Source organism: Pituophis catenifer, unplaced genomic scaffold, assembly GCF_029215685.1.
Source record: "Pituophis catenifer annectens isolate HBS135680 unplaced genomic scaffold, rPitCat1.0.hap2 SCAF_3, whole genome shotgun sequence".
NCBI lineage: Eukaryota > Metazoa > Chordata > Lepidosauria > Squamata > Colubridae > Pituophis > Pituophis catenifer.
The window spans coordinates 210,630,696-210,646,670 of record NW_027256883.1 but is presented as its reverse complement, the minus strand read 5'-3'; positions in this window follow the sequence as shown (position 1 = coordinate 210,646,670).

Below are 15,975 nucleotides of genomic sequence, written 5' to 3'. Positions count from 1 at the left end.
GTCAGAAGCGACCCAGCAATAAAACCCAGTTAATAGAAGCAATCATTCAATCTTGGCTTCACATTATAACAGCTGCAGAACTAAAAGACTTGGTTCCCTCCATGGGAAGACGTTGTGAGGCCGTCATTCATGCTAAAGGTTACCCAACTAAGTGTTGACTGACATGGTGATAATTTTTGTATATCTCGTTTTTTCTATGGTGATAATTTTGGTATACCTCGTGTTTTCTACGTGTTTCCCTTTTCTTCTTTATACTGATATTCTAATAGCAAATCCTTCATGAAAGTTATTGCATTACATTCTTGATTAAATGATCTTTCCATTGATATATAATTTTATGGTACTACTCCAAAAAAAAAAAAAAATAGTGGCGTTATTAGCTAGTTTTAGAAAATACACTTTTCCCAAAAAGGTTTCCATAATTTTGGCCACTACTGTAGATTAGTACCATGTTTTCCCGAAAAGAAAATAAGACCCTGTCTTATATTTTTTTGAACCTCAAAATAAGCGCTTGGCCTTATTTTCGGGGAGGTCTTATTATTTTGGGACGCAAGATGGGGCTCCTCTTGCCGCCTTACCTGATTTCCAGGCATTTAAATATTTTCGGGGAAGTCTTATTTTGGGGGGGGGAGGCTTATTTTAGTGCATGTGCTCAAAAGCCCGATTGGGGTTGAGAGTGAGCTTAACTCTCAGTTAGTCATGTTTGTTGTTTGATTTTAGTCCTGTGTTTATGTGTTTCTATATTTCGCTTCCTATACTGCTTTTCAATCATTATTGTGTGTTAATTTTATTGTAAATATTTAATAAAGATTATTTAAAAAAATAAAAAAAATTTTTTTTTAAAAAGCCCGATTGGGCTTCTTATCAGGGGATGTCTTATTTTCAGGGAAACTGGGTATCTATCTGTATTAATGTTTCCTAAAATCAGCCTTAAATTTGATAACTCTACTGGAATGGGGCTATTGATTTTAGTTTGGGGTTCTAAGAAAAAGCAAAAATTACAGTCCAGAACAATTACAGTCCAGAACAATACAACCATTTAGAGCCAGTGAGATGTATTCTCTTGATAGTTACCGTATTTTTCGGAGTATAAGACGCACCTTTTCCCCCCCTAAAAGGGGGTGAAAATTTAGGTGCGTCTTATACACCGAATGTAGCCCCGCCCACCTACTGGCTCCCACCCTTTGGCCTTTGCCTCGCAGCAGTTACCTCCTTGCAAGCAAACAGCAAGAAAAAAACAGCTTTCAGCTTCAGCACAGCCTAATTAGCACAAGTTGATTGGATCAGCCTTCCGACTCTCAGCTGATTTGCTCTCAGCTGTTTTGCAGGGCTCTGCTGCTTGCTGCAAAGAGGTAAATTGCTGGAGCAGATTTTTTTCCCCCTTGTGCTAATCAAGCTACGCTGAAAACGAAAACGAAAGTAAAGCAGGCTGTTTGCTACAAGGAGGCAAAATTGCTCAGAGGCAGAGGGAGATTTCTTTTTTCTTCTTTTCCTCACCAAAAAAGGTAGGTGCGTCTTATATTTTGGTGCGTCTTATACTCCAAAAAATACGGCATATTGCCATGTATTAAACTTCCCCTTAATTAATTACAGGCATTAGAGGAGAGAGCAATTTGGCTGGGAGAAATATTTGAAGGATGGAAACCTCTCTATATTCTACCTCCCACCAAGTCATTGGAACAATCTAACTTTTTTTTTTTTTAGCGAAGATGCTGACTAAGTGAAAAACGAAAATTCAAATTGACATCCATCTGTGAACGAATGTGACGATGGCAAAAGCAATGTAAATATGTATTTTGATCCAGAGTAAAAAAAAGGCACGGTTGTTTTGCTGAAATGCAATGTGGATAAACAGATGCGGTGTGGGTGAATCTGTGTGTGTGTTTTAACTCCTGAAATCCGGCGCATTGTTTTCTCCTTAGATTTAACTCCTGAAAACTGACGTTTAGCAACACGAGCTCTTATTTCCATTCTAATCTGGGTCAAAGAAGGTAGTTTGGTCTGGTGATATAAGGCGTCAGGCTAGCAAGCGGGAGAGTGGGAGTTCTAATTCCGCCTTAAGCACGAAAGGAAGTTGGGTGACTTTGGACCAGTCACTAGGAGACTGTGAGTTCTAGTCCCACTTTAGGCATGAAAACGGTGTTGAGTGACTGAGCCAATCGCCAGCCCTGCCTTAGGCATGAAAGCCAGCTGGGTGACTTTGGGCCAATCACCAGGAGACGGTGAATTCTAGTCCCACTTTAAGCGTGAAAGCCTGCTGGGTGACTTTGGGCCAATCACCAGGAGACGGTGAGTTCTAGTTCCACCTTAAGCGTGAAAGCCAGCTGGGTGACCTTGGGCCAATCACCAGGAGACGGTGAGTTCTAGTCCCACCTTAAGCGTGAAAGCCAGCTGGGTGACTTTGGGCCAATCACCAGGAGTCGGTGAGTTCTAGTCCCGCCTTAGACATCAATCAATCAGAATAGAGCTGGAAGGGACCTTGGAGGTCTTCTAGTCCTACCCCATGCTAAAGTAGGAGATCCCACATCATTTCAGACAGGTGGCTGTTCTTAAAAACCTCTAGTGATGGAGCACCCACAACTTCTGGTGGCAAGCTGTTCCACTGATTAATTGTTCTCATTTATAGGAAATTTCTCCTTAGTTCTAGGCTGCTTGATTAGCTTCCGTCCGTTGCTTCTTGCCCGGCCTTCACGCGCTTTAGAGAATAGGTTCTTCTTTGCGGCAGCCCCTCAAATGAAATATTGGAATGGCATGAAAGCCAGCTGGGTGAATTCAGGACAAATACCAGAAGACGGTGAGTTCTATTCCCGCTTTAGGCACAAAAGCTGGCTGGGTGAATTTGGGCCAGTCCCACCTCACAGTGCAACGTTGTTGGGGGGAAAATAGGAGGAGGAAGATCTGTTGGATATGTTGACGCGTTGTTATTTGTAAAAATAATAAAGGCAGGATAAATAAAATAAAATAAATAAAAAATAAAATAAAATAAAATAATAAATAAAATAATAATAAAATAAAAATAAAATAAAATAAAATATCAAACAAAACATTTTGGGTTCTAATATAATGGCCTATATTGGTTCTGCTAAGGTTAGACTCATCTGTACAAGTCAGAAAATATACATTTCAGCACCACCCTTAATCATTGGGGCAAAATCTGTTGAAACGAGGCCTGTACGCAAAGTCATTTCAAAGGCACACGTACACTGGAATCCTGGTTTCTGGGGAGGGTGTGGGGTGTGAGGTTTGGCAAGAAAAAAGGAATTTGGGAGATTAAATCCAGTCCTTGATTTTTATTTCTAATAGCCGACAGCCAAAAATTGAAAAAAAATTTTTTTTAAAAAAAGAAGGATTTTGTATTGTAGCTCTTAACATGAGCTAAGGGGTAGATCTGCAGCCTGCAGCTAAATAATGTAGTTAAAATGCAGCACATTGTCCCTAACTTGGAAGGCAAGATAAATGCAGGGGAGGGCTGCTGGGAGTTCGTAAGGGTTCGGGAGAACCTCTAGTTAAGATTCTGTGCAGTTCGGAGAACCCCTAAATCCCACTCCTGGCTGGCCTCGCCCACCCTACCCCGCCCCTCCCAGGAGTCCCCATGCGGCCCGTTTTGGATGCAGGTAAGTGCAGGGCGCGCACGGAGGCTCAAGGAGGGCGAAAAACAGGCCTAATGGAAGTTCATTTCTGGCCTCCAGAGGGCCTCTGGAGCCTGGGGAGGCCGTTTTTTGCCCTCCCGGAGGCTCGAGGAAACCCTATGGAGCCCAGGGAGGGCAAAAACTTGCCTTCCCCCCCCGCCCCCCCGGCATGGTGCAGGAGGCCTACCAGGCCATGCCAGGGGTGGGTTCTACTTACCTTTACTACCGATTCGCAGCACATGCGCTGAAGCATTTTCATAACGTCGGGGTCAGTGGGCCGAGCTTCCCGCCGGTTCTATAGAAGCGGTGCGAACTGGGGGCAACCCACCACTGGGCTGTGCCCATCATGGCCACGGTCACCCAGCAATCGGGCAGAGAACCCCTTGCTAAAATTTTTGAAGCCCACCCCTGGATAAATGCAACCAGAAATTAATGGGGTTTTTTTTTTCTGTAGTGGAGATACTCACTTACAAAATATGCAGTCCTTAACTTATGACCACAATTGAGGCCAATTTTTATGTTACCGAGTGAAAAAATGTGTTAAGTGAGTTGGTTCTACTTTACGACTTTTCTTGCCAACTTTGTTAAGTGAATCCCTGCTGTTCTTAAATTGATAATCTTGGTTGTTACAATAAGTGAATTCTAGCTTCCCCAATGACTTTATTTATTTATTTATTTATTTATTTTATTAAGCTTGTATGCCGTCCTCTCTCCCAAAGGACTCAGGGCGGCTCACAACGATAAAAAACACAGACAATTCAGTATTCAAATATAAAAACCAATAAAATCCCCTTTAAAAAAACCCCTTCAGTCCAATCCAGCCAGGCCAAATAGCCATGTTTTGAGGTCACGGCAGAAAGAGCGAAGGTCAGGAGCCACCCGGAGCTCCAGGGGGAGCCGATTCCACAGAGTAGGCGCGCCCACAGAGAAGGCCCGCTCCCTGGGAGTCACCAGCCGACACTGTCTGGCCAACGGGACCCCAAGGAGGCCCTCCCTGTGAGAGCACACCGGTCGATGGGGAGCTGTCGCTGGCCGCAGATGGTCCGCCAGGTACCCTGGGCCTAAGCCATGTAGGGCTATATAGGTAATTACCAGCACCTTGAATCTCACCCAGAGGGCAACCGGTAGCCAATGCAGGTCCCGCAGGAGGGGTGTAACATGAGCGTGTCAGGACACTCCCATCACTACCCGCGTGGCCGCATTCTGCACCCGCTGAAGCCTCCGGGTGGTCTTCAAGGGCAGCCCCATGTAGGGGGCTTTGCTTGCCAGAAGGTCGCAAACAGGGATCACACGACCCCCAGGACACTGTAATAACCGTCATAAATGTAAGTCAGTTGTCAAGGGGCTGAATTTCGATCACATGACCACAGGGAGGCTGCAATGGTCATAAGTGAGAAAAACGGTCATAAGTCACTTTCAGTGAGGTTGTAAGTTTGAACCAGGGGTGAAATCCAGCAGGTTCTGACAGGTTCTGGAGAACCGGTGGCGGAAATTTTGAGTAGTTTGGAGAACCGGCAAATACCACCTCTGGCTGGCTCCAGAGTGGGTTGGGAATGAGGATTTTGCAGTATCCTTCCCCTGCCACGCCCACCAAGCCACGCCCACCAAGCCAACCACGCCCCACCAAGCCATGCCCACAGAACCGGTAGTAAAAAAAATCTGGATTTCACCACTGGTTTGGTGGTTACTAACTGAACTGTAGGACTACTTGAGATCTTCTAGTCCAACCCCTTGTTCAACAGGAGACCCTATACCTATAGCAGTTCAGACAAATGGCTGTCCAGTCTCTTCTTAAAAACCTCCAGTGTTGGAGCACCCAGAACTTCTGGAGGCAAGTCGTTCCACTGGTTGATTGTTCTCACTGTTAGAAAGTTTCTCCTTAACCCCTTACAACCACAATTGGGAACCGAATTCCTTTTTCCTAAGCAAGACGGTTGTTTAGTGAGTCATGCCCACTTTTGTGACCTTTTTTGCCACTGTTCTTAAGCGAATCACTGCTGTTGTTAAGTGAATCATGCAGTTGTTAAGTGAATGAAGAAATTGGCAAGTGTGTACTTCACGCACATTTGAGGGGGCGTGCTTTTCACTAGAGTCCCAAAACCTGGTTGATTAATTTTTGAGGAATAGGGCCAATTCCTTCTCCCTTCCCCTTCCTTATTTCTTTTTCTTCTCTATTTCCTTCCCTATTTCCTTTCCTTCCCTATTTCCTTTACCTTTCCTATTTCCTCCCCTTCCTTATATCCTTTCCTACTCTCTGCCCTTCCTCCTTCCCTATTTCCTTCCCTTCCTTATATCCTTTCCTATTCCCTTCCTCCTTCCCTCCTTCCTTTCCTTCCCTATTTCCTTTCCTTCTCTATTTCCTTTACCTTTCCTATTTCCTCCCCTTCCTTATATCCTTTCCTACTCCCTGCCCTTCCTCCTTCCCTTCTTCCTTTCCTTCCCTATTTCCTCCCCTTCCTTATATCCTTTTCTACTCCCTGCCCTTCCTCCTTCCCTATTTCCTTCCCTTCCTTATATCCTTTCCTATTCCCTTCCTCCTTCCCTCCTTCCTTTCCTTCCCTATTTCCTTTCCTATTTCCCATTTCTTTTTCGTCTCTATTTCCTTCCCTATTTCCTTTCCTTCTCTATTTCCTTTACCTTTCCTATTTCCTCCCCTTCCTTATATCCTTTCCTACTCCCTGCCCTTCCTCCTTCCCTTCTTCCTTTCCTTCCCTATTTCCTCCCCTTCCTTATATCCTTTTCTACTCCCTGCCCTTCCTCCTTCCCTATTTCCTTCCCTTCCTTATATCCTTTCCTATTCCCTTCCTCCTTCCCTCCTTCCTTTCCTTCCCTATTTCCTTTCCTATTTCCCATTTCTTTTTCGTCTCTATTTCCTTCCCTATTTCCTTTCCTTCTCTATTTCCTTTACCTTTCCTATTTCCTCCCCTTCCTTATATCCTTTCCTACTCCCTGCCCTTCCTCCTTCCCTTCTTCCTTTCCTTCCCTATTTCCTCCCCTTCCTTATATCCTTTCCTACTCCCTGCCCTTCCTCCTTCCCTATTTCCTTCCCTTCCTTATATCCTTTCCTATTCCCTTCCTCCTTCCCTCCTTCCTTTCCTTCCCCATTTCTTTTCCTTCCTTATATCCTTTCCTATTCCCTTCCCCTCCCTTTCTTTTTCTCTCCTTCCTTTCCTTTCGTTCCCTTCCCTTCCCTATATACTTTCCTATTCCCTTCCTTCTTCCTTCCTTCCTTCCTTTCCTTTTTCCTTTCCTATTTCCTTCCCTCTTCCTCTTCCCCTCTCTTTTCCCACATGGATGGAGGAGCCCCTCTGAACATCCTTCTCCATCACTGTGGGAGATTTTGGACTCTGCTCAGATTTGCCCCCTGCTGCTTTCTGGACCGTCCCGTGCTGTTTATTACCCCGCTCGAGTCAAGATTTACTTGCAGTGACAGCCCTTCCTTTCCAGAGGACAATCCTGAGCTCCCGCCAACCATTTCCAGATGCCCAGAAGCATGTTTTATTTTCTTCTTCTTCTTTTTTTGGTCTTTCGGTGGGGTGTTTGCTTTTTTGCTCGGTTTCAGCATTAAGGAATTGCCTCGACGCAATGCAGCTGGCTTGCCAAGAGCCCGAACAGAGTCCCTTGGCTGGCAAGAGAAATGCGTTTGGTAGGGGTTCCACTTACATAGAATTTATTCTTCAGACTAACCGGACTTTCACGTTCCTGGTTTAAATGAGTTTCTTCTGGAGCTGGGAAAGGAGAATGGAGGTTGCCTCACAAGGACTCTTTGTGTCCTCCAACCTTCTGTTGAAGGATGTTCTTAAAGAAGAGATATCTCAGCAACCCAGGGTTGAACTGTGGAGTCTCTGAGCTTAGTGGTTTTCGTGCAGACGTTCCATGACCCAACTAGGTAACATCATCAGTGGTAGAAAGGAGTGGGGTTTGCTCCCTGTTTATATATATATATATACATATATGTTTTCTGAGGTTTTCGCGGGTGTTTGTATGTAGGTCTTTGGTTATTCGGGTTTTCTCCTGCGTAAAATATGAGGTTTCTTGGCAACGTTTCGACAAAGTCTCATTCGTCATCTTCAGGCTGGTGTCTTCGGCTTCGTGCTCCTAGAAGCACGAAGCCGAAGACACCAGCCTGAAGATGACGAATGAGACTTCGTCGAAATGTTGTCAAGAAACCTCATATTTTACGTGGGAGAAAACCCGAATAACCAAAGACCTACATATATATATATATATATATATATATATATATATATATATATATATATATATATATATATTTTCTTACTTCTTCGTAGGGTTTATGTGTGTTTTTCTTCTAGCCAGGTTTTCCCTACGTAGCCAAGGAACTACAAAAAAACCTTGGCTACGTAGGGAAAACCTGGCTAGAAGAAAAACATATATATATATATATATACAAGCGAAATCAATGTTAAAAATACCCAATAAGATTATAAAAAGACCATTAAAATCCCCTTTAAAACCCCTTCAGTCCAAACCAGCCAGGCGAAATAACCATGTTTTAAGGTCACATCTGAAAGAGCGAAGGTTAGGGGCCACCCGGAGCTCCAAGGGGAGCTGATTCCATAGGGTAGGTGCACCCACAAGGAAGGCCCGCTCCCTAGTCCTTTGGGAGAAGGGCGGTATAAAAATTTAAATAAATAAAAATAAAATAAATAAATAAAATAAATAAATAGGGGTCACCAGCCGACATTGTCTGGCCGATGGCACCCCAAGGAGGCCCTCCCTGTGGGAACGCACCGGGCGATGGGGAGCTGTCGCTGGCCGCAGATGGTCTGCCAGATACCCCGGGCCTAAGCCATGTAGGGCTTTGTAGGTAATTACCAGCATCTTGAATCTCACCTGGAGGGCAACCGGTAGCCAATGCAGGTCCCACAGGAGAGGTGTAACATGAGAGTGTCAGGACACTCCCATTACTACCCGCACGGCCACATTCTGCACCAGCTGAAGCCTCCGAGTGGTCTTCACGGGCAGCCCCATGTAGAGACCATTGCAGTAGTCGATCCGGGAGGCGACGAGCGCATGGGTGACTGTGCGTAGGGCATCACGGTCCAGGTAGGGGCGCATATACAGTAGCTTCCCTTGCCAGTGTTGGAAGTGTGGTTTTTTCCTTGACAGAACCTTGATTGGGGTATTGTTTTCTGCTTGATTGTTTGTCTGGTGTTAATCCCTGCTTATCTGGGGTTCTCATTCTCTGGAGCCCTGAGTGCTTTCTGAACGTGGTTATTGGCTTGCCGACGTTTCATCACCCAACTCGATCACATCATCAGTGCTAGTAGTGAGTGCGGTCTTTGCTGCCTGTTTATATAAAGTAGCTTGCCCTGCCAGTGTTACATATAGAAAAATCACATTACACACCAGTCAAAAGAGACAATTCACAAGTTACGAAGAACCCCGCCACTCCCAGGAGTCCCCACATGGCCCGTTTTGGATGCAGGCAACTGCAGGGCATGCATGGAGGCTCGGGGAAGGTGAAAAACGGGCCTACCGGAAGTTCGGGAAGTTCAGCCCTCCAGAGGGCCTCCAGAGCCTAGGGAGGCCGTTTTCGCCCTCCCAGAGGCTCAAGAAAAGCCTCCGGAGCCCAGGGAGGGCAAAAAACGCCCCCCCCCCCATGGTCAGGAGGCCGACTAGGCCACGCCCACCATGGCCATGCCCACGTAGCAACCGGGCCGAGAATCCTTTGCTAAAGTTTTTGAAGCCCGCCCCTGCCAACGAAAGGAACAAAATTCTCTCGGGAAAATTGTTTTGGGTGCCGTCTGTATCACCTTTGTCCTTTTGCCAAATCGATTCCACGAAGAGCATTGGTCCCTTTCCAGTTAGCAAGAGAGTCTCTCTGGTGGTCAGTATCGCCCAAGGGTCATTCAGGATATATACACAATGTCAGGACATTTCAGCCCTGACCTCACCACTGGATGACTCGACAAGCTTCCTTCGCTGGAAATAAAGCCCTTTGTGATGAAAACTTGGAGGACTTAAGTTGCCAGTAGGTCTGGCCGGCGGTTTGCTTTGGGGGTATCCTACTCATAAAGCGTCCACCCAAAGTCCCAGAAGATCTTGGTCTCTCCCAGCCAGGTCTTTTCATCCTTCCAGTGTCATGGAGGACAAGCGGCCAAACACATGTTCAACGGAGGAAGCTGAGATCATTTGGGAAGCCTGAAATATGAAGGCTTAGCAAAAACTGGCGGAATGCCGGGGATATTGTGAGAATGAAAGGATGCCCTAGGATCATAATAGCCGAAGCCATCTCTGCGGCTGCAGCGAAGAATTCGGCTTCAACTGCCATGAATAAGCAACTTCCTGAAAAGTCATTCAATTCCCTACCGAGCTAGGGTGAATTTCCTGAACGTGAGAATCAATGCACGCGGGAGTGAGTTATCGGTACGTTAAAGGAGCGGCTGTATGTGTAACTTGGGAGCAGGTGGAAGGACTGACTTCAATGGGAAGCCAATAGCAATAGCACTTAGACGTATATACCGCTTCACAGAGCTTTGCAGCCTTCTCTAAGCGGTTTACAGAGTCAGCCTTTTGCCCCTGCAGCAATCTGGGTCCTCATTTTACCCACCTTGGAAGGATGGAAGGCTGAGTCAACCTTGAGCCGGTCAGGATCGAACTGCTGGCAGTGAGCAGAGTTAGAATGCACGATTGCATTCTCATAGATGATAGATAGACAGACAGACAGACAGACATAGACATAGAGGCAAACCTGGAAAGAAGAACAGAAACAGTGAGAGATTGTGACAGTGACATAGACATAGAGAGAGATGAGACATGATAGATAGATAGATAGATAGATAGATAGATGATTGATAGATGATAGATAGATGATAGATGATGATAGATAGATAAAATAAATAGATGATAGACAAAGATTCCTTCCTTTCTTCCTTCCTCCCTCCCTCCCTCTTCCTCTTTCCTTCCTTCCTTCCTTCTCTCCCTTCCCTCTTCCCCTCCCTCCCTCTCTCCCTCCCTGCCTGCCTGCCTTCTTTCCTTCCTTCTTGCTGCCTGCCTGCCTTCTTTTCTCTCTCTTTCCCTCCCTTCTCTCTTTCTCCCTCCCTCCCTCCTCTTCCCCTCCCTCCCTCCCTCCTCTCTTCCTCCCTCCCACCCTTCTCTCTCTCCCCCTTCTTTCCTCCCTCCCTTCAAATAGTTAATGGAAAAGATTTTTTTTCAAAAAAATTCAAACATGGAATTAAAGCAACTGATATCTGCGATCACACATTTTTACCACCTATCACTACGCATCTAAAATCCGGGGCAATGTTGTTGATGCTCTCCGTGTTGTGAGATCTGCAGTTCTCGTCTGGATTCATGCAGATTAGGGGTTCCTGGGTGGTCCTAACGCCTCTCTCCCTCCCCCCCCAATTCATTCTATCTCTAGCAGCCCCAATATCAATGGCCCTTTTGGGGCGAAGGGCGCCGAAAGGAGGTGATGGGTTGGAAGCAGGGGTGGGTTCTAAATTTTTTTACTACCAGTTCTGTGGGCGTGGCTTATTTTGTGGGCGTGGCTTGATGGTCATGTGACAATTCTTTAGGATTTTTTTTTTAATATTTAAATTTGATTTATATGCCGCCCTTCTCCGGAAACTCAGGGCGGCTTACAATGCGTTAAGCAATAGCCTTCATACTTTTGTATATTTATACAGTCAGCTTATTGCCCCCATAAACTGGGTCCTCAATTTACCTACCTTAGAAAGGATGGAAGGCTGAGTCAACCTTGAGCCTGGTGAGATTCGAACTTGCAGTAATTGCAGGCAGCTGAATGTTAATAACAGGCTATTAGCCAGCTGCGCCACCAGGATTTAGCGGAGGTACTGGTCTATCAGGCTTTTAACTGCTTGCAGAGCTGTACCGGTCTACCCATTTATTTTTGCAGGCACTGGTCTACTCATGTATTTTTGCAGGCACCGGTCTACCCATTTATTTTTGCAGGGACCGGTCTACCACCAAACTGCCTTTTACCACTGATCAGCTGTAGGGCGGCCCTTTATAGAAATAAAATTATAGAAATAAGATTATTAATTAATTTAAATAAAATTATTATTATTATTATTATTGAAGCCCTGCGGCAAGAGTTTAAACAGTTTTTCCTTATAGCCCATCAGCTGGGACTCAGGAGGCAGCAATAGATTGGGGGTGGGGCCAAATGAAAGGTCAGAATAACACGGGGGGGGGAGAACCAGTTCGGTGATGTCATATCGTCACCGCTACCGGCTCGGCGGAACCGGGCTAAACCGGGAAGAACCCACCACTGATTGCAAGACCGTGTGCTAGCTCCAAACATTTGTGAGCACGTGAGAAGGGAAAATGTGAAGATGCCAACGAGTTTCCCACCCGTTGGGCAGCCTGGTGGGGCGAGGAGCTGATCGGTTGGCGCCTGGCTGGAGAACGTGGCGCTCTTCACTTCACTTTTGCAGCTTCTTTATAAATAACCTTCTGGGAGAAGGACAGGATGTGTGTCAGGGCCTTTTTGATGGACCGTGGCTTTCCTGGTTCTGGAGAAACAAGATTTTTTCTTTTCTTTTTTCTTTTTTTTTTTAAAGAAAAGGGTGGGATTGCTTTGAAACCGAGGACGTTTTCCTTTTATTTTTGGCTCTTGGCACGATGAGACTTTGGAGAAAAATTCAAACAGTGAAAGCACTTTTCCTTTTTAACCAAAGGCTGGGTGTGAACCTTGGCATCACCGCACGATCGCGCCCACCTCTGTTTGAACGGCCAAGTTCCCACAGGGCACTCAGAAGGCTGGGGAGGGGCAAGGAGTTTGGCGCGACCCGCACTCGGCTCCCTCACAGGTCCTGTTTTATTGATTTATTTTTTTATCGATTTCGCTTAGATGCTGCCCATCTCTGTCACGGAGAGACTGTAAATTATATATATAAATATATATCAAATTTATATTTTGCTGATGAAGAAATAAAGGGAGACTAGTATAGATCTATTTCAAGCTATTTAGCTCTCATCAGCTAGCCATACCCTTACTTGGATTCGAACTTGAGCTGCAGTTGTATTAACCTCTGAGCCACAAGTTCTCCTCCCTTCATCAGCTTGAGCCAGGGGAGAAATTAAGTGTTTTTCTATCGAGACACCTGGTCTATTCCAGCATGTGGGAGGGAGCATACTGCATTCCTTTCGCCTTTCAGCTCCTGGATTATCTCGATAGAAAAACACTTTATATATATATATATGTAAATAAAATTTATATTTCGCTGATAAAGAAATAAAGGGAGACAAGTATAGATCTATTTCAAGCTATTTAGCTCTCATCAGCTAGCCATACTTTTACTTGGATTCGAACTTGGGTAGGGGTATGGCTAATTGATGAGAGCTAAATAGCTTGAAATAGATCTATACTAGTCTCCCTTTATTTCTTTATCAGCAAAATATAAATTTGGCATAAAAATGGTTCGTCGTGAATGCGACTGCTTGACGGCTCCTGGATTGGAGCTGAAAGGCGAAAGGGAAGCAGTATGCTCCCTCCCACAGGTAGACCAGGTGCCTCGATAGAAAAACACTATATATATATATATATATATATATATATATATATATATATATATATATATGTGTGTGTGTGTGTGTGTGTGTGTGTGTGTGTGTGTGTGTGTTTTTCCTCTAGCCAGGTTTTTCCTACGTAACCAAGGTTTTTCTGCAGCCCTAGCTCAGAAGAATCACATCAGTAGAATCAGAATCATATAAGTCTCTCACCTGGCAGCAGGTACTTGCTGGCTGCCAGAAAGAAAAAAGCCCAGAATCGAGTGGATGTGATTCTACTGAGCTAGGGCTGCAGAAAAACCTTGGTTACGTAGGAAAAACCTGGCTAGAGGAAAAACACACATAAATCCTATGAAGAAGTAAGAACATCTATCTATCTATCTATCTATCTATCTATCTATCTATCTATCTATCTATAGTCTTCGACTTACAACAGTTCGTTTAGTGACTGTTCGCAGTTACAGCGGCGCTAGAAAAAGTGATTTATGACCGTTTTTCATACTTGCGACCCTTACAACATCCTCACGGTTGCGTGATCAAAATTCAGGCACTTGGCGAATGATTCGTATTTATGATGGTCGCGGGGTCACGTGATCCCCGTTTGCGACCTTCTGACAAGCAAAGCCAATGGGAGAAGCCACATTACTTAACAACAGTGTGACTCATTTAGCAACAGCAGTGATTCACTTAACAACTGCGGCAAGAAAAGTCGTCAAATGTGGCAAGTGAGAACCGCCCCTAAACAAATTTCTAACTTAGCAACAAACATTTTGGGCTCAATTGTGTGGTCGTAAGTCGAGAACTACCTGGTATTTGGTCAATTCGAAATGGCGAACTATCTAAGCGCCTGACATTTGGGGAAACACTTGCAAAAACTGCAAAGGAAAAAAAACGTATCGGTTTGGAGAAAAGTGCACCCATCGAATATTATGCTTACCTAACTGCTCGTGTGGAGTTGAAAAATATACAAACTTAATTGCAAGTAACCCAAAATTGACATAATTGCTAAATGAGAAACCGGCAGAAAACAGATTTGACAGAGTCATCCATCCCTAGTGGAAAATATGCTTGCAATCAAATGCGGCGTACACCCACACAGAGACACCCAATAGATTAGATTAGATTAACGGAGTTGGAAGGGACCTTGTAGGTCATCTAGTCCAACCCTCTGCCCAAGCAGGAGACCCTACACCATTTCTGACAAATAGCCGTCCAATCTCTTCTCCAGTGATGAAGCTCCCACTACACGCAGCCTTGCACGGCCAGTTGTCAAGTGCCCAAATTTTGAACGTACGATTGTGAGGATTGCCGCAATGGTCATGTGTCCTTGCTAGTCGTAAATTACCTTTTCACTGCCGTCGTAACTTTAAATGGTCACTAAATAAAAAAACGTAAGTAGGGGCTGCCACAAAGAAGAGGGAGTCCAGCTATTCTCCAAAGCACCTGAGGGTAGGACAAGAAGCAATGGGTGGAAACTCATCAAGGAGAGAAGCAACTTAGAACTAAGAAATTTCCTGACAGTGAGAACAATGAATCAGTGGAACAACCTGCCTCCAGAAGTTGTGAATGCTCCAACACCGGAGGTTCTTAAGAAGAGATTAGATAACCATTGGTCTGAAGTGGTGTAGGGTTTCCTGCCTAAGCAGGGAGTTGGACTAGAAGACCTCCAAGGTCCCTTCCAACTCTGTTATTCTATTCTATTCTATTCTATTCTATTCTATTCTATTCTATTCTATTCTATTCTATTCTATTCTATTCTATTCTATTCTATTCTATTCTAGACTACCTATACGACCCAAGCTGCACAGAGCTAAGGAGAAAGCAGCTAAAAAAAAATACAAGAAAAATAAGCCTGCTTTTGATCAAACAAGCCATGGCTTCTTGTTTCTCTCTACATCCGTTTCTAGTCTGTTTCTGAATTGTCATGCAAATCCTGCTGTGAAGAAGTTTTTTTTTTTTCTTTTGAAGACATTTCGCTTCTCATCCAAGAAGGGGCCTGGTGGCGCAGGTGGCTAATAGCCTATTATTAACATTCAGCTGTCTGCAATTACTGCAAGTTCGAATCTCCCCAGGCTCAAGGTTGACTCAGCCTTCCATCCTTTCTAAGGTAGGTGAAATGAGGACCCAGTTTGTGGGGGCAATAAGCTGACTTTGTATAAATATACAAAAATATGAAGGCTGTTGCTTAATACATTGTAAGCCGCCTTGAGTCTCCGGAGAAGGGCGGCATATAAATCAAGTTAAAAAAAAGAAGAAGAAGCTTCTTCAACTCTGACAGGATGATGGGGAAATGGAATGATTTATACTCCTTGCAGACAGCTGGTCATTTGCATCCTTTTAGAGGGTCGTTGAAGCACTTGGGAGGTTTAGCTGTGTCCTCAGGGTCACCTGAGTGGTGCAAATCATGGTTCCCAATAGTTTGCAATTTTCCCTCTGGAAATCCATTCCTACTCCCACACCATTCCAAGGATATTCATCCCAAATTGTATAGCTAAAAGTCTGTAGAGATTCTCAGTCATCCAGGTTGTCCCAAAGGTGCTTTTTCAGGAGGCAACTGGACTTACTGGTTTTTTTCTTTTTAAGATGTTTCAATTCTCATCCTCATCATTTTTATTTTATTTATTTATTTATTGGTTCGATTTATATGCCGCCCTCCTCCGGAGACTCAGGCGGCTTACAATGCGTTAAGCAATAGCCTTCATACTTTGGTATATACCTGCTTAGTAGGGCTTTCGCCCCCCCCAATCTTTTTTATACAAAGTCAGTTTATTGCCCCCACAATCCGGGTCCTCATTTTACCTACCTCGGAAGGATGGAAGGCTGAGTCAACCTTGAGCCTGGTGAG